This window comes from Stegostoma tigrinum, chromosome 23 (assembly GCF_030684315.1).
Source record: "Stegostoma tigrinum isolate sSteTig4 chromosome 23, sSteTig4.hap1, whole genome shotgun sequence".
NCBI lineage: Eukaryota > Metazoa > Chordata > Chondrichthyes > Orectolobiformes > Stegostomatidae > Stegostoma > Stegostoma tigrinum.
In genome coordinates, this window is record NC_081376.1 from 18,949,073 (window position 1) to 18,973,555 (window position 24,483).

Here is a 24,483-nt window from a genome sequence, read left to right on the forward strand (position 1 = left end):
GCAGTCCAAAATGGGCTGAGGAGTGGCAGATGGAGTTTCAATTAGACAAATGTGAATTGTTGCATTTTGGAAAGACAAAACAGGGCAGGACTTATACACTTAATGGTAAGGTCCTGGGGAGTGTTGCTGAACGAAGTGACGTTGGAGTGCAAGTCCATAGCTCCTTGAAGTCACAGGTAGACAGGATAGTGAAGAAGTCATTTGGTATGGCTGTCTTTATTGGTCAGTGCATCGAGGATAGGAGTTGGGAGGTCATGTTCAGGCAGCACAGGATATTGGTTAGGCCATTTTTGGAATACTGCAATCCGGGTCCTCCTGCTAGAGGAAGGATGTTGTGAAACCTGAAAGGGTTCAGAAAAGATTTGCAAAGATATTGCCAGAGCTGGAGGGTTGAACAATGGGGAGAGGCTGAATAGGATGGGGCTGTTTTCTGTAGGCCGTCCGAGGTGGAAAGTTAGCCCTTTAGAGGATTTTAAAATCATGGGGTACATAGAGAGGGCGAATAGTCAAAGTCTTTTCCCCAGGGTAGGGATGTGAAAAACTAGAGGGCATAGGTTTAAGGTGAGAGGGGAAAGATTTAATCGAGTCCTAAGGGACAACTTTTTCATGCAGAGGGTGGTGTGTGTATGGAATGAGCTGCCAGAGGAAGTGGTGCAGGCTGGTACCATTACAACATTTAAAAGGCACCTGGATGGAGACATGACTATGAAGAGATTAGAGGGATATGAGCCAAAAGTTGGTAAATGAAACTAGAATTATATAGGATATCTGATCAGCATGGACACATTGAACCAAAGGGTCTGTTTCTGTGCTGTATATCTCTATGACTCTATGAATGATGTGACATTGTGGTTAGACATGTATATGTGCACATGCAATTCACCGTTTTTGAATCATAGGGCTGTAATTGCACCCTCTTCTGGCCATTTCTATGTTGGTGTGTATAAACCAAAACTGGATTAAACTGTTCTTGATGACTAAATGGCCACATGGAGTCATAGAGTCATAAAGATACGCAGCACAGAGACAGACTGTTTGGTCATGAGTGATGTTGGCTGTAAAGATATATTAATAGTAGTAGAACCATCCCTTTTTCTTTAATAAATAATATTTTCTATATATCAGAGTAAGATTGCTAATCATTAAGTTTTTTTAATGTCTAAAGATAAGGAAGTGAACAATCAATGCTTTTTATTGAACTGAACACATTCAGAGGCTTTTTGTGCTTGTTTGGTGTGCATTCTTCATCCACTATTTTTGATCACTCCAGCTAACGTTCAGATGGCAGCGTCAGCTTCTGTGGACTCATAGCCTTATGTTCTGACAGTGTCTTCAATTTCCTTGTATTTTCTAATCAGAGCTTTTTGTGTACCAGTGTGCTCAGAGATCAACCTTCTGTTTTTGTTTAATTTCTGTTTAAACTTGTCATGAGCTCACTGGCCTCCTAATTCATGATGGGTTGGCCCTACAAGTTTTTTGTTTCTCTTGTCTCACACTAACAAAAGGCAAATTTTTCTCAATATAATTCAGCCTGTATTTTGTGTTGAATGCTGATGTTTTACTCAATGCCATGTACCATCACTATGTTATGCTCTGAGACCAAATTTTACAGTAATCACACTTTGACAACGAGAATACGTCTTGTAGCTCTCCATGTACTGCTGAATGATGCATCATTGTTCTGGTAGGTTATGTGTAGCATTACAATGAATCTCACAGGTTTTTGGATATACATGTACACATGCACATAATAATAGAGTTCCTAACTCATCTCAAATAATAAAGTCATTGTGATGGAATATATATTCTTCTTGAATTGCATTTGCAGGACCTTACTTAATGGAGTATCAAGTGACCCTTGGAAATTTTACATCTATCCAATTGTCTGGGAATTATAAAATGTACTAAGCTGATGTATCATTGCATTGAGTAGGAGATGAACCCAGCTGGGTGGTATTAACAGGGCAGAGTTCAGTTCAGGGGCAAGGTGAGTGGCAGGAGCCTGTTGGTTGAATGCGAATTGTAGTTGTTAGCTCAGTGGAGTAGGCAGCAGCTCATAAGTAGAAGACCAAGAAACCTGTATCGTAGGGCATATTTCACAGGGTTCTGGAATAACGTGTCTTTTGGTGAGCCTTGTACCAGTGGAATTTGGGTGTAGTAATGCTGCTGTTGGCTAGGACCAAGAAAAGTAGGAGTTGCTTCAATTCAGTGGAGGCATTTTCTGCTCAGGGATGATTAGATGAAGAGGCTCAGCCTAGTAAGTCCAGTGGGATCACATCTCAGGAGAAGAATTGTGCAACTGGATGCTGAACATTTGAGCCCTGTTGCTTGACAACTACTTTCAGGCCAAAGTAGGAGCAGAAGAGCCTCCAAACTAAATAGAAACTGTTACTGAGGGACATGACGAGATCAAAGGGTGATCAATGCTTGTAAGAGAGGAGCTGAAATCCTTCATGATGAGCATAGATTTTGAATTTTTTTCATTGATGTCTAAGTGGGTTACCAAGGCATTTAACAAACCTATTGTAGTTATGTCTGCTACTTAATGTAAAGAAATGTGTGCTCAGTAGGTCATGTTTACCCCATGTAAAATCTGGATAGTAGAGTATAATTAAGTGCTAAGTATTGACTGTTCTGTAAAATCATGCAAAGTAAAACTTTGTTTCTTTAAAATTATGCCTTATTGTAATGGCATGCAACTGAGACTTTTAATTTTGTCTACTTTAAAGCAAAACGTTCCTGAGCCAAAATGACTGGAACCAAAGTTAAGCATTCACTCTGTGATCGTAACACAGTATAACAGCTGCAGTTAAGAACTTGCCTGTGTGAACTTCATCCAATTAAAGGACAGACCAATGAAATAGAGACTCAATCAGAGAGAAACCAGATTTATATTGTTACAGTTCCCAGGTGACCTTCTCATGAATGCTTGACTAAGCTGCAAGATTTAGAAATGAATTACATCAGCAGTAGTTCTACTTTTTATTGACAGCTGGAAGTGGAACATTTGCTTTATTTGACTGACATGTAGATGAAGATCTAATAAATTATTCTTTCTTTGTTTTGTCAATTACTGTATGTTTATTTGAACAATACTAAACACTGTGCAGTGAGGGAAACCTTCTGTTATTGATATTATAAATGATTCTGCCTGACTGAGACTTTATAGGAACATAAGAACAACAGTTTCTTTCAAGTTAGCTTCCTGCTTACTTTACCTCAGCATTTCAAGATTTGCCAATGATATGATATAGTTCATTGGTTCTGTATATAATGCCATACATGTGAGTGGGCCTGGATGACATGGAAGTGGCTTGGGGCCAGAGAATGGGTAGGAATGACTAAGTGAGAGGAATGAGGGCTATGGGTCTAATAGGTCTTAAAGCAATCGAGACAAAATCCCAGATATTCAAAGCTGGGCTTTCTAATTAGTCAGTTTGACAATCACCCACCAGCATATTCTCCTCTGATTTGCTTTGAGGATTTGTGAGGCCAAATCAATCCTCTCTCTGCCTTCCCAGAGCTCTTTACCTGAGGGTGGGTCACTTGATTCAGAGGATTTCCTCACTCAAGTTATCTGCCATGGTAGCAAAACCCTGTCTGTTGACCATGCTTCTCTCCCCTGTTAGAACTCCCACTGATTTTTCATTATTTTCATTTTATCAATATTTGTTTAGAGCTGTGAAGTAAGAACTGTGAGCTGAAGATAACCTTCGGACTGTGAACAGCAGCTTGTTTAAACACACAAAAACAGAACAAATCAACCATAAAACAATTATCTATGTATATGGAACAACACATTGTGAGAACCAAAATGTTATTGTCTTTTATTTATCCAATAACTGTGTTTGTTTGTCTATCTGTCTTTGTGTGAATGGATTGATTTTAAAAAAAGGTTTAAATCATAAACATCAATTCAATTTTTTTTTAATGTTGCTCTGCTAAAGTTACGGTATTGTTAATAAATTTCTAAGTCATTTTTTAAGCTGCAAATGCAGTGTCTAGGATTGATTGTTCATAGCTTCTGGGAGTAGTTATTTTAAAGGTCTGTTTTGGAACCATTCGGGTCAATTTTGAATGCCTTTGAAGGTTTTAAATTTACTGTGTTGTGAATACAGAGGTAAGAAGGCTGATTTGATTTAACTGTCTACCTTCATGTCATAACATTCCCCAGATGCTGCAAGACCTTTTGAGTATTTCCAACATTTATTTCACTTTGGGCTATATGTAGTCTTAACCATCCTTCAGCAAAATTCCATATTCTTTTCCAAACAAACTGCAATATAATTTCAGATCTAAATTTATATTATTATTATTTGATTGCTAAAAATACTACTTCTGGAATGTATTTTTTTAAAGCTGTTCATCTGCTGAGCTGATGAGGTTAGCTTGGGTAATTAGCGCAAGACACAACTAATACCAAGTTTATGGGTTCAATCTATGCATTGGCTAGTAAATCATTTTAATCTCAAGCCATGATCAAACATATTGTCCCACTTTAAGGAGTTTGAGCAGTGCAGTGGTAATGGTCCTACCTCTGGAGACGTACAAGTCCCACCTTTGTAATGGGGCTGTGTCATAACCTGTCCAAACAAGTTCATTTTTATTTATAACATACATATTCAGCCATTCAGTCTGTGATGCAGATGGAATGAGTACACTGACCACAGTATGTATTCAGGACAAAATAAAATATAATCCCTACACAATGATTTCAAATTAGTTTTGATGGTTTTTCATCCATTTCTCTGCACTAAATTTCAATCTGAATGTCTTGCACAGAACTGTAGGATCATAGTTATAGAAATGTCACTAAGTTTCCTGGGGCCTCACAGTCATCAGTGTGTGAAATAGGTATAAAGTACTGAGTGACCTCTTCCTGTTTCTATATACATCCATTCACATCTAGCTCTGTAAAAAGTACTGCTCCTTTGCGTGAGAGAGTATTGTAGGTAGGATGAATCCACAAACTGATCAGGCTTGATATTTTGCTCAATGCTTTTATATTACAATGATTCCCAATGCAGCATTAAAGGAATGCTGCATTGTTGATTCTGTTTTTCAGATGAAACGGCAAACCAAGGCTAATCTGCCCTCTCAAGGCAATGCAACAGATCCCATGACACTATTTCAAAGATGAACAAGGAAGTCATCCCCAGCGTCCCTGCCAATATTTAGCCCTCAATCAATATTACCTAAAACAGCAGATTACCTGGTCAGTATCACATTGTTGTTTATGGGACCCTGTGGTGTTAAAATTGACCACTTCTTCCAGTAATGTAGTAACTATACTTCAGCAAAAATTCCTTATTTGTTGTAGCAGTGCTTCAGATTCAACAATGTTGTGAAAGATGTTGATAGAAATGTAAGTATTCCTTTTGCATTCAGAGATTGCACAAGATGGAAAAGGGTCATTTGTTCCAGTGAGCATGCTTCCTCTGGAACTCGTGTACACTTACCCAACCATTTCATAAATTCAGGAAATGCCCAACATTAGCATTCCCTGATTGCCTGGAGTAATTAGGCACAATCTGTAGTAATTTATCAATCCTAGCATTTCCACTATTCCACCTGCTCTGTCAGCCTGAAAGGACAACCCTTCTCTAGCCAACAAACACAGGAATCATTACAAGCCATAATGGGCCTGGTGTTCACAAAAAGGACGTGGGAAGCCTGGAACTCTTTCCCCTGGAATGCTGTGAATGCTGAGTGATTGGAGACCTGGTGGTTCGAAGAGAGTGGTATTAGTATAACAGTGCATTAGAATGTTCCAGAATCGTGATGTGAGACAGCCCTTGCCGGAACAGCTAGCTTTCGCCTTCTCATCAATTTTTGAATGTCAATATGTTAGAGGCACACACCATCAGCAGGAAAGCTGTCACTGAGTGAGGTTAAGGGTGACTAAATGAAGCACTGACTATCTGAATGTTTCCCATGTTGTAAAGACAATGACAGACGGCCACTGGTAATCCTTCTATAATAGAGACACAAACCAAAACACAATCCCTCAAACATCACAGATATTTAGCTTAACTCCTCAAATTCCAATTTTCCACTTAACTGACTATTCAGATTAGCATGCAAAAGCACAGAGTGAAATTAAAAGCAACAGATTTTCAGTAAAAGATTTTGCACATCAACCAGAGAGCATGATCAGAAAAAGAATATCCTCAGGGGCTTTTTTTGATCAATAATTCATTGCCCATATCTCCTCCAACCCTATTGACATCATTCCGTCTACATAATCTTCATGCCTCTAGCACACCTGCCCTCCCTAACTCTCTAAAATACCTCACCCACCCAATCCCCTCAAAAACCTTACCCATCATCAATCGCCTCACTCCCTCTAAAACAGTCCACCAACTCCACCCTCCCTCAAACCTCTGGTCTCTCAGCAACCATGCCCATACCACCCTCAACCACCTCCACTCCTTCTTCAGTTCATTAACCACCCCACTCGACATTTCCCACCCTCAACTTCTACCTTCCACACTGATCTCACTTACACTATCACTCCACCCTCATCTACATTCTCTCAACTCCCTTTTATCTCACATCCTCATCTACCCCACTCACTCATATCTTCTAATGGGCCCAGGTTTACTCTCACCCACAATTCCCTAATCAGCTGGAGGTACTCAATTTTGTATTTAAAAAGCTGAAGGGATGAAGACGATTTCACAGACAACAGCAATGATGTACATTTATGTGGCATCTTTAACATTGTAAAATGCCCCAAAGAGCATCACAAGAATGTAGTCAAATTAAATTTGTCTAAGCCATGTAAGATATTGTAAGGTTGAATGTCCAAAGAGCAATTAAGAGGAAAAGGACACAGATGTAGAAAGGTGAATTGTCCACCTATGGTGGGCAGTTAAATTTAACACTCTATGTGGAAGAGGCGAGAATTTAAGGAGCACATAAATCATGAAGTATTACAGGGACATTAACGGGTTTGAAAACAAAGTTAAGAATTTTAAACATGATGCTTTGCTTGATTAGAAGTGAACACAGGTCAGTGACTGGAGCAGGTGATGGGTAACTAGACTTACTATAAGTTACATAACAAACAACAGCATTTTGAATAAGCTCATGTTTACTGAAGGCTCATTAAATACATTGATAGACAAAAAGAAATTGTGGAGGGAGTCCAGAACAAGAGAGCATAGGCTTGAAATTCATGTTGAAGGGTTGAAATGAAAATGGCCTGTGTCTGAACTACAAATTCTATGTGATTGCTAAATTCTATTTCTTGTTGTTTTGTAACTAACATGGAGCTGTTTTATTTCTAAGTTGATATGAAAATAGATGCTCTTCTCCCCGGCTTGCCCCAGATTAGACCTCCAGTTCAAAAGTAGGACAATTAAAAAAACAGTCAAATTATTTGTCATCTGATATTCTTGTGATGCCTAGTTTGATTCACCACTGCTTTCAGATACAAGCTAAAGGCAATTAGTTCTCTGTGTAATGGCAGGATCTGAATGTTGTGATCTGCTGTCATTGAATCGCTTAGTAAGCACAGCCAATTTATTCTGGGCAGCTTTTAATGAGTAACAATGATTTAAGACAACCGTGAGCCCAATAAAATCTGGTCCTGTAAGTTTAAATGTCTCTTCTCTAGCTAGCTCTGAAATCCTGCTAACGTTAGGAATCTGTCCCACTGCATCTTATACCAGATTCTGAGTCATTAGATTGTCCCAGGTAGAATTTCAATGAGGAAATCCCCAGCCCTCTTTACAGTTGAGTTTAATCCCCATTCTGTACTCTTCTGACAGTCTTAACCTCTTGCCACACTTTAGTCTTGCCGTATCATCAAATTCCCTGTAAATGTTGATAATGTCAGCATTGTAGATCTGTTGGTAGCACGCTCATCTTTGATTTAGACGAACATAGGTTCAAATCCACTCCACTACAGAACGTAAGTTTGTGCTCCAGTACAGTACTGCAGGTGCATTGAAGACATCACCTTCTGGATGTCATTCTAAGCCAGTGTGGAGCTGAATGTTAACCAAACATTTACTCCAAAAGTAGCTACTGAGCATGTACATAAGAAGTTATGTGATAGTGATGTCAACCTGGGATCCTGAGACTGTTGGAATCTGGAAATCTCCACTTTTACGATCCCTTACATGTATGTTCAAAAAACGGTGACTCACCTGATCACAGACATGAGCACTAAATAATTGTGATGGTGACCAGGCTCGTAGGATTGAAGATAAACAGCAAAGTAAGGCCTAAAGTGAAGCCCAGCAGTACCTTAATGCTGCAAGTGAAGGATGGGGCCAGCCCAGCAGTCAGACTGTAAAAGAGGGGCAACACCTGAAAACCAAGCCCGTACCAGTGTAGTGCAGTGCCAACCTTATCATTGGACCTGTTTTCCAACCAATATTGACAGTATTGCAGGAAATTGTCTTCAATTTGGATGAGTCATGATTTCTGTGCTAATCCATCAAAAACCCTCTGGATGAAGAGGAGTTGAGGCGAGCTGAACAAGGGTGGAACAACCATAAAGGGTGCATAACAAAATGTGCATTATGGCAATGACAGAGGGGAAGTGCAGAAAAGCATCAACCACCATTTTACTTCCTGAGAGAGTGTAAAGGAGAACCACAGTTGGGAAGAAGGCCAGTCCACACCACAGAAAGTTCTTATCCCGCATAATCCATGTTAATGAGCCAGGCAATGTTTGAAGCAGGATGGAGTGTTGTGTTTGACTGAGAATCAACAGCACTCATGGGGGTATGCTCATTTGGTCAAGGGTCTTTGTAAATTATGATTCTCATCTTCTGGCTATCATAGCAACAGATGCATCATCTACATGTCTGGAAGTAATATGAGCCATTGGTGGAATGGTATTAGAATTAGAAGAAAGGGGTCACCACTGGGGAGAGGTATGTAGTTAATGACGTGGCTTTAGTCAGATGCAGTGAAAAAGCCCGCTAGGGATCTTGACAATAAAATGGACACTTAGCCAAAAATACATAAGAATCAGCATAGAGTTAACTTCAACAGAGTTCAGATGACTGGTCATTGTCAGGAAATGTCAACCCAGTTTCTCCCTTCCCAGATGCTACCAGATCATTCCCGAGTTTCCTACATCTCCGGCTGAAGCCCCAATCAATGGAGCTTTCAAGACATGGCTTATGACTGCTCTACCATGCTGTGTTCAACGAGGTACTGATGGGCGCTGGTCTTGGGGAAGTAATGAGAATCTTAGGGAAGAAAATGAAGATGATTTTGGGTGGTTGGGCAACAGGATGAGTGATAAATTGCAATGGCACATTGATCACCTCATAACTATTCTTGAGTTAATTTCACATTTATTTTAGTACTCACTCCAATTGCATTCCTGTGTGTTTCAAATTGCAAATAAACTATGCTTGAATCCAAAGAATGTGAAAGTAATTCGGTCTGGTCCAAGAGAAGTAGGATGAAGATCCCTCCAGCATAGGCCAGAAATCTCCAAAATTAAAGCTGAAATTTTTGGGCCCTGATGTGAAGGACACTGGAAAGAAAACAAAAAATCATTCGTGGATTTTTCATTTTCTCTCCACACTGTGGCAGGTTGGGGGAGAAAGAAACATTATTTGACTGGGGTGTGGGTGTGGGGTAGAGGGGTGCAGTTTGGGCCCAGATGACAAAACCTGCAAAATATAAAACCCGAGTGGGAAGTGTTGTTCACACATGAAAGATGTCAAGTTCCTGTTACTTGATTAATGGGACTGGTTTATAATTTCAGGACACAGGATGTACTGAACTGCAGATGGGGATGATTAATCATGCTTCTCATATCCTATCATCACATTGTATTGTTTTTTTCCCTGTGTTATCTACACCCTGGTGAGTGAAATATACTCAGAATCTGTCAGAGGACGTAGACAGATGAGGAAGTCAGTGAAGAGATTTAGAGAGTTGTGACTCAATTAAACTCATTTTGCTGCATCACAGATCTGCTTCTCCCTACGCAGCTTGTGAAATGAGAGAGGGGTTGGTCGATTCTGCCTGAGTTGGAATTTAATATTCCAAAAGCAGAGTGGCAGAGTTTGCCTCCCTCATCATTAGCAGAGAGCACCAGGCAAACTATTGACCTTCCTGGAAGCTTTCAGAGCCCAAAGTGCCCCTGAAGAAGATCAGAACAGGCCCACTTGGAAGAAGCCACCAAATTTGCAAGGATTTTCTTCCATTTTAAAACCATACCAAAAGACTTTTACCTATGTAGTAAAATTATTTGGTTTCTCCAAGCAAATTACAGAAATGCCACAAAACTAGCCTATGGCAACAATAACTTGGTTTAATACATTGATTTTAAAGTCAGGAAAATATTCCAAGGCTTTTCACAGAGGAAAATCACAAAAATAAAATTGCACTGAGCCGTAGAAGTAGGGAGGACTCAAACCTTATTTGAAGAGAGAATTTTTTTAGCAGGAGCGAGAGAAAATTGTTTGGTTCCTGGTGTAAACTTAAGTGCTTGAAGCATGTGAATGCTATGATACACTCTGTTAGAAATGCCATGCTGAAAAGCTTATTGCTGTATTACATTTCAAAGTTAGTCTGTTAGTACGCCTTTAAGAGCCACACGCATTATAGTATCACTGGATCGTAACATGTGACCTGGGGACATAAAAGTCTCAGATTCCATCTTAAAATTGGTCACTTGAAGTCAGACACACTGATTGAAGTGAACCATATTTACACATTTTCCCTAACAGCCTTCTGCCTGTTGCCTTTTTCGTCTGTTTTCAGCCTTTTTGTTACAGATGATGTAGAATGCTACTTTTCTCAGTCCTCCAGACGAGAAATTCTACCTTCCTTGACCAACATCCAACGCTTCATCTACATGACGTGAATATCTTCATTGGGGATCTTCTCCTCCTGCAAATAAGAGGTCTCCTGTTTAACAGCGATGCAGAGTATTTTTTTCTCTCAGGATTGTTGGTCCATGGAATTCTCTTCCTAAGAGACCTGTGGAGGCAGGATCATTGAATGTGTTTAATGCTGAGTTAGATAAATTTTAATTGCCAAGGGAGTCAAAGGTTATTGATGGTGGATGGGATAGTGGAGTTCAGTCCACAATCAGATTAGGCAATGTTCTAATTGAATGGCAGAGAAGGCTCAAGGCACCAAATCACTTACTCCTGCTTTTAATGTAAGTTTGTATGTATCACTATCACTGGCCCTTTATGGTAGGTTGTTTACAGTCTACATCTTGCCCCTTTGCGCTTTGGCAGAGCTATCCATCACTTTGTTTCTACTGTTACATCCAAATAGTAAGTTTTTCCCTTATATCTGATGGTCATAAATAATCAACTTTACTCACTGAGGAACATCTAAGTGAAGTCTTTTGCGCCAAGCCCAAGGCCATGTAGAATCAGATCAGATTGAAAATGCTCAAAGCCACCTCATAAATGACCTAAACAGCCAGGAGATGGGAAGTGTTCCATCTATTATATTCCTCAGATTTGACCCCATGTCCAGTATCTGAGCAAATATATAGCCTTTGCACTAGCAGATCACTATCAGTAAAGGTATGGGCACTGTTTTGTTCAAATTATTATTTTATGGGATGTGGGCATCACTGGCTAGGCTCACATTTTGTTACCCATCCCCAATGGATAATGAAACAAGTGACAAAGGACAGTCAAGAGTCTATCATGTTGTTGCAAATCCAGAGACATTTTATTTTGGCAGAATTCATTCCATAAAGGACAGTAGTGAATCAGACAGATTTTTACAACAATTGATGATAGTTATCTGGTCATTTCTGCAACTAGATTTAAATTGTCATTATAATGCTATTAATTGAATTTCAATTCCACGCCTACCCTAAAATTTGTTGGGTTAGCTGAAGTTATCTTGAATGAAATCAAGTGAAGTGAGGAAAATGCATATGAAGCCTGGTGATGACCTAATGATCGGAAAGTTCACTAGTTTTAATGTATTTCTGTGTTTTTGTTCAAGGGATATATATGCGTTTACACCATCATTGTAACTCAACAATAATGAGCTGAACTGTCAGTAACTCATAAGAGTGGTGAACAGCAAGAGTTAACTAAATTGGAGGTCAAAGTGAAATAGTTCCACAGAGGCCTACTAGGCCCAAAACATCAGCCTTCCTGCTCTTCTGATGCTGCTTGACCTGCTGTATTCATCCAGATCTACACCCCGTTATCTCGGATCACTGATTGGACCAGGTTAACTACCCCAGTGAGGGAACTCATTTTCTATGAAGTCCACCTGGCTGACCTCATTACAATCGCTACAAATTTTTTTTTTTAAGAGCAAGAAATAAGCCTCTTTCCAGAAAGACACAAGGAAGTCCTAATGAATTCATTCATCAAACCAACATGGAAAACATGCCATGTTTGTAATATTTGTAATATTCAAAATGATCACTTTCTGGAGACCGAGCAGTCTAAACATTTGAATTCACAGCTTCTTTGAAATGAAAAGAGCATAGAAAAGCTTGCCTCACAGCGCAGTTAATTAACTCAGGAAACAAGAGGTCAACTGATCAATTGTTGGAAATTGGAACAGAATAGGATGATCAGCTACTCTGGTCTGATCTTCAGACAAGTCCATGTAAATGAATTCAATTGTAATTGTAACAAGTGTATAGGTAAGATCATTGTAACTTTTTGTCTGGTGTACTTTGCTTTAATAAAGAGCATTGGGTATATTCTGTTTGTAGAACTGCCTTGAATTTTTGATAGGCAGAGTGAAACAGACAGATCAGAAAAAATGGGAATAAAAACCTACACTTATTGGAATAAGTAGTACTATCCTGTCTTGAAAAATGATGTTGATAGTGACGCTGGCAAGATTACATTTATTGCTCTTCTGAAGAGTCAACCATGTTGTGTTGTTTGATGATCAATCTGCGTAAGGATCTTGGGTTTCCTCCCCTAAAGGACATTAGTGAACCTATTTGGATATTATGATAACCACTTGATTTTCACTATCCCATATTGTTGCTCTGGTGCTCCCCTAAGTGTCTGTCCTTAGCCATTCCTCTATTTCTCATTGACATGTTGCATCTTGGTGACATCACCCAGTATATTCCAGTATATACTGACAATATCTGGTTCAGCCTTGTGACTCCTCCACTATTATTATATTATCAGACTGTTTATCCAACATCCAGTACTCAACAAACAGAGATTTCCTCCAATTAATTATTAGAAAGACTAAAACCACTGTGTTTGGTCCCCCATCTAAACTTTGTTCCCCAGGCACCAATGCCACCTCTTCCTGGCAACAAACTGAAATTAACACATTCTATTTACAACTTTGGTGTCACATTGGACCCCCAGGGTAAGCTCCTGGCTTCATAGTCATGCTGTTCTTGAGAGTGCCTATTTCCACCTCCACATCAGCTTATCTGCCACCGAAACCCACAGGTATGCTTTCATTGTCTCCAGGCTCGACTATTGTAACAGTGGCCTCATGGTATTATCATTGGACTGTTAATCCAGAGACCCAGATAATATTCTGGGAACCTGGGTTCAAATCAGATGGAGCAGATGGTGGAATTTGAATTCAATCTAAAAAAAACTGAAATTTAGAGTCTAAAGGTGACCATGAATCCATTGACAATTGTAAGAAAAGCCCATCTGGTTCACTAATGCCCTTTAGGGAAGGAAACTGTCACCTTTACATGGTCTGGGCTATATGTGACTCCAGACCCACAGCAATGTTGTTGACTCTTAATGGCCCTCTGGGCAATTAGGGATGGGCAATAAAGGCTGACTAGCCAGTGACACCCTCATCCCATGAATGAATGTAAAAAAACACACCTGGTTGGTCTTCTTTATTCTACCTTCTGTAAATGTGAAGCCTTCCAAAATTCTACTACCCAACGTACTCTCAAACTTAGTGTCACCCCACTATCACTTCTGTGCTCAGAAATACTGGCTGGCCAAATTTTAATTTCATTTTAAAATTCTTGTTTGTGTTCTCAAACTCCCCAATGGCCTCAACTCTCTCTAGCTTTCCAATCTCCTCCAGATCCACTACCCTCTAAGATATGTGCATTACTCTCATTCTGGTATCTTGAGTGTCTCCAATTTTAAATACTCCCCCATTGGTGTTGACGTCTTCAATTTTCAAGTTCCAAATCTTTGAACTATGTTCCCTATTCTGTTCCTGTCTCATTCTCTCAGTTTCCGCTTTCAATCTTCTGTTCATCTAACTTAATATCTCCTTATGTGACATGCTTTCATGAAGGAGCACATATATAGCCCTTAAATCACCCAGAGGATGCTGCAGGGGTTGAAAAAGTAGTGTGGAGCTGGAGAAATCATCCCATTTCCATATTCCCACTTAGAAAATAACATCCATTGAAGTCTCAAGCTTTAGAACCAGAGCTAGCATTCCACAGAGGGGACGGATATGGGCTATATAGCAAAAAGAAAGCTTTTAGTCAAAATAAATAATAAATGTAGAGGGGAGAATAGGAAATAAACTCTAAGAGTAAAAAAAACTGACACGTAAATAGATTTTGTATATATATCCAATTTGCATATAAATAGGTTTGACTGCATGCCTTTGATTGAGAATGTAACTTTGTAAATTGCTGCTCATCTATCACAGCCACACTTAACTGATACAAATAAACAGCAAAGACAGAAGCACGTCAGTCACAAGCAGACATTGCGCTTTATTTTCCAGCAAAGTATTGCTTGTTTTTCTCTCATACAATTTTGAAAGTACCTTAAGCATTTGATTCACAAGATGAAGAAGGCACTTCGGCTGACTCTCAATCTTGTCCTTTTTTGGTTCCAAGCCCTTACCAAAGTGCCGTTTAGGCTTCTTAATGCTTACTGTCAACTCTGTCTGACTTCTTGTACAGGAGCCAGTCCCTCAGGCAATACAGCACTCCCACGCTGAAGCATTCAACCTGAATAAAGCATCCACATTCAGCTGTGAGGATGGGGCACTCAGTCTCCTGACAAATTGGACAAAGTGGAACTCTTTATGTTAGCTTGACTCCAAGGCATCACAACGAAAGAGAAAAGCAAAACAACGCAGAGGCTGAAAATCTGAAATAAAAACAGGAAGTGCTAGAAATGCTCAGCATGTTAGGAAGCATCTGTGGAGAAAGAAGAGTGAACATTTCAAGTCAAAGTCCTTTCTTCAGAATTGAAGGGAAGTGGAAATGTAACAGATCTTAAGGAACTAAAATGTGTGGGGGTTGGAGAACAAACATGGATTATCAGGGATAGGGTAGCAGATAAGAAAGAGTTGACAAACAAATCTGTAATTACAAAGGGAGTTAGAATGCTTGCAGGAAAGAAAAAGCTTACTTGTCTGAAATGGATTCAATGGTAGATCAATTTACAGCTTAGTTCAACAACAAAACCATTAGACATAAGACAATGAGACAGAACCTACAATCCAAAATTGTTGAATTTCAGGTTGAGTCCACATCACTGTAAAATGCCTATTTTAGGTGCAGTCCCTTGAGCTTGCATTGGGCTTCGTGGAAACACTGTAGCAGACCCTGGACTGGGGTGTCCACTTCAGAACAAGACAGGGAATTAAAATGCCAAGTGATGAGAAAGTTGAGTCATACTTGCAGACTGATCAGAAGTGTTCCTTCCTTAAAACTGCCATTCAGGCTATATTTAATCTCCCCAGTGTAGACGACACCACATCGTGAGCAAGAAAAATAGCAGACTAGATTGAATGAAATACATGGAAATCATTGAGTGTTTAAGACATAGAATGGTGAGGAGAGAGGAGGTTAACAAGCTGGTGTTACATCTGCATTTGCAAGACATTGCTGTGGGTGGGGGATTAGATGTTGGCATGATTGAGGAATAAATTACAATGTTGGAGTAGAAAGTTAATCAGAAGGAAGAGGAAGACATGTTTGGTATTGGAATCGCACAGGAGGTGGAGAGAATGATAGAGGATGGATTGTTGGATGTGCAGTCTCAGGGAGTGGAAAGTAAGGTCAAGGAAATGTGAGTTGGGGTGGGAGAAGAGCTGGAAGCAGAATCACAGGAAATGAGTTGGACATAGTTGAGGGCTTTGACAATGATCATGAGAAGGAAAAGAAAGAGTTGTATTTATGTAGTGCCTTTTACATCCTTAGCATTTTACATTCAGTGAAGCACTTTTTGAAGTTATTTATTGTTGCGGCAAGCAATGGCAAAATCTCACACAGCAAAGTGAATGACCTGACAATCTAAATTTAGTGACGTTATTTGGAAGTTAATCTTACTTTTATTTGTTGATGGAATGTGGGTATCACTGGCTAGGTCAGCATTTATTGGCTTTCCCTAATAACCCTTGAGCCACCGTAGTCCTTGATGTATAGGGTTATGTACAATGCTGTTAGGAAGGGAGTTTCAGGATTTCGACCCAATAAAAGTGAAGAAATAGAACGGTCTATGACTTGGAAGTGGCAGTATTCTCATGCATTTGCTGTCTTTGTCCTTTGAGGTGATAGGTAGCGCAGGTTTAAAAGGTGCTGTTGGAGGTAGCTTGTTCAGTTACTGCAGCTCATCAATGATGAAGGGAGTGGACAGGAGCCAATTGAAAGCACTGTTTTGTGATAGATGGTGTAAAGCTTCCTAAGTGTTAGAATCATAGATCATAGAATCCTGACAGTGTGGAAAAAGGCCATTTGGCCCAACAAGTCTACTCCAATCCTCAGAGCATCCCACCCAGGCACATTCCCCTATAACTCACCTAATCTATACATCCCTGAACACTACAGACAATTTAGCATGGCCAACCCACCTAGACTGCGCATCTTTGGACTGTGGGAGGAAACTGGAGTACCTGAAGGAAACCCACACAGGCACGAGAGGATGTACATACTCCACACGGACAGTTGCCTCAGTCTCTGGCACTGCAAGGCAGCAGTGCTAACCAATGAGCCACCGTGCTGCCCCAAGATACTTGGTCTTTTCGCCAATGGGGAATTGAACCCCAGTCTCCTGCATGACAAGCAGGGACATTAGCCACTATATGAAGGAGGACATCTTGTAGGAGCTGCACTAGCCAGCTGCAAAGTAGTACTCCTGCGAGAGCTACCCTGCTCTTTTTGAAACAGTACCATTACGTCCACCTTAGCAGACAAGCTGAACCTGCTGATAATCCAGTGCTTCACTGTCAGAGATGTTTTATTTTAAATCATGACACCATGTGTGATCTTTAAATAATCTTGTTCTACTGTTTCAAGGAAGAGCAAGAGACTGTCTTTGGTTCTTATCACATTGCTATTTGTGGGAACCTTCTGTGAGAAATTAGCTCCAGCTTTTCCTATATTGCAATATTGAATATACTTCAATAAATACTTCATTGCCTAAATGCTTGGGACACTTTGAAGTATTGAAAGTAGTTACAGAAATTAAAATTCTTTATTTGAAGGTTGCTGGCCTCGCAATAATCAAGTTCACACGTAACAAGTCACCAGGATGTGGGCTTTCAGAATGAGGGAGAGGCAGGTGAGGGAGGGATGGGTGAGAGAGAAAGGTGAGGGAGAGGCAGGTGAGGGAGGGATGGGTGAGAGAGAAAGGTGAGGGATAGGCAGGTGAGGGAGGGACGGGTGAGAGAGAAAGGTGAGGGATAGGCAGGTGAGAGAGGGATGGGTGAGAGAGAAAGGTGAGGGAGAGGCAGGTGAGGGAGGGATGGGTGAGAGAGAAAGGTGAGGGAGAGGCAGGTGAGGGAGGGATGGGTGAGAGAGAAAGGTGAGGGAGAGGCAGGTGAGGGAGGGATGGGTGAGAGAGAAAGGTGAGGGAGAGGCAGGTGAGGGAGGGACGGGTGAGAGAGAAAGGTGAGGGAGAGGCAGGTGAGAGAGGGACAGGTGAGAGAGAAAGGTGAGGGAGAGGCAGGTGAGGGAGGGACGGGTGAGAGAGAAAGGTGAGGGAGAGGCAGGTGAGGGAGGGATGGGTGAAGGAAAGGCAGGTGAGGGAGAGACGGGTGAAGGAAGACCAGATGAAAGGGACTTGCCTGGAAGAGTGGAGGAAGCTATTCACCAAAAGAACAATATATTTAAACAATTAAATTGGGAAATTTTGAAAGCAGCATTTTAAGTAGAATGCTGCCTTGCCACAAAAGTGTTTTTCCATGTAAGTAAATAGGAATTCTATCATGGTCTGATCCTTATGCATGGCAGTGAGATTGTTAATGCCAATGCAAACTGCCCGGCTCTCAGTGGATTGGTGATTTTAATGAGCGTATTGGCGCTGGGACCGGTCACAGAGGCAGTGATTAATGGCTCTACCAACACACACAATCTACAGCGCTCTTCATGCATAACACTCAGGATTTTTGCATCAAGAATACACAAACTGCTTCACAGAAACATTTTGCTCGGGTACAACACTGAAATCTCAACAGCTTCCCTTCCTGGAGCACAACCTATCAAAGTTACCAGCCTTTGAAGCTTTGGTAAACTACTCATCAATGGCATGAAATAACAATTTGGGAAATTGCTTCTCTATGTTGTGATCTTTTTGCACACTTTGTGCACTGCCAGTGGTGGCAGTAGAGTCAGATATATTAGGAACATTTAAGTAACTCTTGGTGGGCACACGGATGATGGTAACATGCAGGGTATGATAATAGGTCAGCACAACATTGTGGGCTGAAGGACCTGTACTATGCTGTTCTGTTCTATGTTTTATGTTCTTATTTCTCTCCTTCTATCACAAAAGTGCTACTACATGCAATGGTGCATCTCCTCATTCACCTCCCACACTTGAATGGTTTTCCCATGTAACTATTCTTCATGGGCAGGTTTTTCATTTCAGAAATGGAGGTGGGTGGGTGCATTACTTCAGCACGGCAGTTAACAGCCAGTTTTCCGCAAGTGGCATGTAACATATGTTAATTAGGTCAATTAAAGCAAGTGACCAGATGCAATGATCAGTGGAATCTGTGGGCCCTTCTGCAGCATTGGCAGCAACCCAGAAGTTGGGTCTGAGTATCAGTTGCTGACAGGATGCACCACTGACCACGCAAATGAGTAACGTGGTACATGAGCTTCTGAACTGATATGATGCTTGATGCAGGATGCATATCCCAAAAGCTGGCAGATTTATAAAGTAACCTGTCCCTTTGGCTGTATAGACCGAACAGCGTGCCAATTGTCAACCAGCCCATGCTTGCTAAACTCAGAACCTAGTGTCTATCATTAGATGCAACCCTGCTATTGGAAAAAAAATTATTAGGTAACCCTGACTGTGCTAAGAATTGCACAGCAATTAATTGAAGGTCATGAGTTGAGCTTGCAGTGTGAATCATTTGCACACGCTAGAAGCTGTTATTCACATACTGGACCTTGATCTTTGTAAGCAACATAACATGTCCATGCATAACCTTTCTCTTAATGAAGAATGTGCAATGGAAACAAAGTTCCATGTTGCATCCCCAAGGCAACAATCTGATCAATCAGTGTTAACTTGCCTGATTTGAATTTGATAAGTTAATTAAGATTGATATTTAGCAGTTCTTATGCAACTCCATGTTAACTATAGTCAAATCAATCAGCACTTACAGCTCCTGCTGCATAAATTGCTGTTTCCTTTCAAAGTTGTGTTTCTTGCATTTCATAAGAACATAAGAACTTGGAGCAGAAGCAGGCAATTCAGCCCCTTGAACCTGCTCTACTATTCAGTACGTGGCTGATCTCATCTCAGCCTCAACTCCACCTTTCTGCCCACACTCCTTTACTGCTGTGCTTACATTCTAGTTTTCTGCAATTCATGCACAAGGACACCCAGATCCCTCTGCACTGAAGTACTCTGAAGTTCGTCTCCATTTAGATAATATGTTGCCTTTCTATTCTTCCAATCAAAATAGACAACTTTGTATTCTTCCATATTAAATTCTATCTGCTAAATTTTGGTCCATTCACTAAACTTATCCATTTGCACATATAGATATATTATTTCTTCCTTGCAACAAACTTTCCAACCTATTTTAGGGCCATTTGAAAATGTGGCTGCAGTATCTTCAATCCCTGTATCCAGATTAATATCAATTGTAAATAGTTAAGGCAGGAGGATCTAACACTGTGGTGCCCTACTAGTTACATAGAACATAGAACATAGAACATAGAACAGTACAGCACAGAACAGGCCCTTCAGCCCACAATGTTGTGCCGACCATTGATCCTCATGTATGCACCCTCAAATTTCTGTGACCATATACATGTCCAGCAGTCTCTTAAATGACCCCAATGACCTTGCTTCCACAACTGCTGCTGGCAACGCATTCCATGCTCTCACAACTCTCTGCGTAAAGAACCTGCCTCTGACATCCCCTCTATACTTTCCACCAACCAGCTTAAAACTATGACCCCTCGTGCTAGCCATTTCTGCCCTGGGAAATAGTCTCTGGCTATCAACTCTATCTATGCCTCTCATTATCTTGTATACCTCAATTAGGTCCCCTCTCCTCCTCCTTTTCTCCAATGAAAAGAGACCGAGCTCAGTCAACCTCTCTTCATAAGATAAGCCCTCCAGTCCAGGCAGCATCCTGGTAAACCTCCTCTGAACCCTCTCCAAAGCATCCACATCTTTCCTACAATAGGGCGCCCAGAACTGGACGCAGTATTCCAAGTGCGGTCTAACCAAAGTTTTATAGAGCTGCAACAAGATCTCACGACTCTTAAACTCAATCCCCCTGTTAATGAAAGCCAAAACACCATATGCTTTCTTAACAACCCTGTCCCACCCAAGTGGACTCTTGCCAATCAGAAAAAGACTCAGCTATCTTGACTGTCTGCTTTCTGTTGGTTGGCTAATTTTCTATCTAAGCAAATATATTACCCCTAACCCCATGTGATCTTAATTTCAGTCCTAATGAGTGCAAGATGAAAAACTTGAACATCATATCTCTTTTTTGCAATGTTTAAATTCAATAAGTTCATGACTGATCTAATTGAGCCTTAGCTCCATTTACGCACCTGATCTATGACCTTTGACACCACTGTAGATCATAAACCTGTCCAACTCAAGTGATAGCTCCCCTTTAGTGCAGGGGCCAGCTCTCAATTTGACTCTGATGTTGAGGTCTTGATCTAGAATGGAAACTCCTACTCCATATGTGAACATTTTGGCCATCATACAGGATAATGAGAAGGAGGAAGGAAAATGAAATTACGCAATTCTCTATCACCTTTCATAGTCTCAAGATATCATAAAGCACTTTACAACTAATTAAATATTTGGTAGCAGCCATTGTAATGAAGGAAACCTGGTAGCTGGCCTACATACAGCAAAATTCTGTATCTAACAACAAAATAAACCAGCAGGTAAAGATAACAAAGTGTGGAGCTGGAGGAGCACAGCAGGCCAGGCAGCTTCAGAGGAGCAGGAAAGTTGACGCATCAGGTTGGGACCGTTCTTCAGAAATAAACTATTTTTGGTAGTGTTGGATTATATTTAAGTTATCATCAGGGTCCCAGGGATGTTCTTCTGTTCTTTGCCAAAATAGTGCTCTGGAAGCTTTCACTTGAAAGGGTAGACTGGGCATTGGTTTCACATCTCACCTGAAAATCAACAACGCTGATAGTGCAGCACCTCCTCACTATGCACTGACCAGTCTGTCTACATTCTATCCTCAAGTCCCTGGAGTGGGGTTTAAACCCACACTTTTCTGGCTCAAAGACAAGAGAGGCATCTCTTTATCAATAGTTGATTGGAGGTCAACTGATTTAGTCAACAGATTATTCTACAAAGTAGCTGTCCAGTACAAATGTGCCAAATGATATTTCTTAATACTATAGCTTTCTACAAGGCTGTGCTATTCAACAATAACTAGGCTGTATTGTTGTCTCATGTGAAGATGCCTTTGAATTGTGATCAGGAATTCCAGCTGATCTTTTGCCTCTCTCCAGTATGATAGAATGGAGCTCTCTTCTGTCTTCTGGCAGGCTGTGCCTGAGGTGAATCCCTCATGGATCCAAAGCAGGAAGTCTCCTTCAGAATATTGCTGGAGAGTGAAATTGATTACTTATATTTTTCAAATCTAAGAAGGAAAATTAATGATCTGGTTGTTACAGAAGGAAAGTATAGGCAGGCCCCAACAAGTCCATAGGGCCATCGTTATGGCAGCTTCACATAAACAGTCAATGATAGAGATAAGGAGAATGTTACTCACCATTTCTAATAATTCAAGTCATGTGCCTAAAGAGTTGGTCTGGAAGCCAGAATTTCTGGTGAGAATCACTGAGTCGAACTGTATCAATGTACAGCTTCTCACGCTGAGATCTGCAAATGCAGCACAACACCAAACCTGGCAGCTTACAACATCAGACAGTAATAACAGCTTGTGTTACAGTTACCTAGCTAACTTTGAGGACCATATTCTGAGCCGGCAATATTGAAGCTTTTTCTTTTTCTTTTGCAGGAATATTTTTCCCAGTTACTTTTGGATTCAAAAAGGGGGAGTTAGGGTTAATGCAATAGGGGAGGCATGAAACTTGGGGATGAGCCTAGAAGAGGTCAGATATCTTGGATGGTTGTGGGGCTGAAGGAGATTACAGAGTACAGAGATAGCAAGCAGAAAGGACAGAGGTAAGGATTTGAAAACAAAGTATGCATTTCAAAACTAAGGAAGGTCAGCTTCAGCCTAACTTCTCACTATTGAGATTAAACCAATAGTAAAGGCATTATGTTACTCCAATACAGAGGGATCTTTCCTGTGTAACTGTTTTAATGCACTCTCTTGTTGTGAATAGCAAGGCGGGTGTTTCACTCTGTGTCAATCCTTAATAGCTGACACTATGGAATCTCTCAGAGGGAAGCTCTCTAATCCCTAATCTCCTTCCTTGACGTGGACACACACACACACACACACACACACACACACACACACACACACACACACACACACACACACACACACACACACACACACAAATTTGCTAATGACTTAAAAATTATCAACTGAAGTTTCACAGCAGGAGTTGCAGCCTTGTCAAATGAATAATTCAGGCTCCTAGAGGGATTCTGTTCTACATGACATTACTTCATCTTTCCATTTGGTCTTGTCTTTAACTGTTGTCATATTACTGGTTACTATACAAACTCTGTTAGGCAGTTCTTCATTTGTTTAGCTAGTATATCACCTCTATTCTTCCATTTTCCCTTCCTTTCCTTCAGCTGCCAAGAATCTGGTTTCCTCCCTAATCCCACAAACACTTGAATTAGAAACGAGAGTAAGCCACTTAGCCCTTCAAGCCCTTCAAGCCTGCATCTCCTTCCACCCCTCTTCTGATCTCTTTGACCAAGCTTTGACCAAACTTTAGCCACTTACCTCACTTACCTTTCTAATAAAGATAGGAAATATTGTAAGTACTCAGCAGGTCACACAGCACTATTGAGAGAGAAGAAACAAAGCCAATGTTTCAAATGGAAGACCACTGTTTCAGAACAGGTGAGTCTAATGTTTCCAAAGTTATTGTTTCCACAGTTTCTGTTCCAATTTATCAGGCAATCAATAGGAAATACATTATCATGCTCATGTTAAGAAAGAAGGATCATACAGAATGATAGTGACAGTAGTGTTGTAGCTCAGGCACATTGCACCAATTTAACTTGATTTCTGGAGATTAAAAGATAAACTGGATGCATTGCTGCTAAATCATCAAACTTTGTCACCGAATCTTTCATTACAAATCCCTCCTGAGCAGCTTTCTATTGCCATGTTTCTTCTATGATGGGGACAAATAAAAAAAAACTCTTTGATAACGTGAGCAAGAAGCTGTCAACAACTGCTGCGTGGCAGGGTCTGATTTTTCAGAATGCCAGAAATCATCAGAAAGATAGCCTTTTATAGAAGGAAGTACACAAGAGGAAAATGAAAGATTATGCCTTTTTGTTGAAGAACCTGAGCTCTAAGTTGATGAGGTGGAGTCCACAGTTTGAATGCTATGATGCATCTGATGGTAGTGGGGCGGGGGGGAGATTTTAGGACATTTTGGTTCAGGAGGCAGTAACGCAGCTCAGATATTTCTGATTTGGTTTGTTGTCAGGAATAGAAAGGTGTGACAGGGAGATAGTCATGTGCAGTGATGCAAAGCTTAGCAATGGACTTAGCCTTGGTCCTTGCTATTGTCTGACAGGTTTGATGTTTTTGCTGGTCATGTGGACGCGAGCGGGGGGAGGAGAAAATTGACCACAGCGAGGGGTAATTCAAATGTGGGAATAAAAAGGAATATTGTTTTAGGACATGGAATATCTAGGGGTATAGACACAATGCTCTATAAAAAGGAGCAACAGTCCAACAAGCTGTACTTCCTGCCTGATTGAGGACATTCCCTCAGGGATGAAAAGTAACTTAGAGTGGGCGGGAAAGTATTCAGTTATCATGGCCCACATGAGTTCCAAGCACTAGACTAGGAAGGAGGTCTTTCTGAGTGATGATGAGGTGGTAAACGTTCAATTAAAGGTACAGCTGTTAGGGTATTCTTTCAAAATTCATTCACAGAACATGGATATCACTGCCTAGGCCAGTATTTAT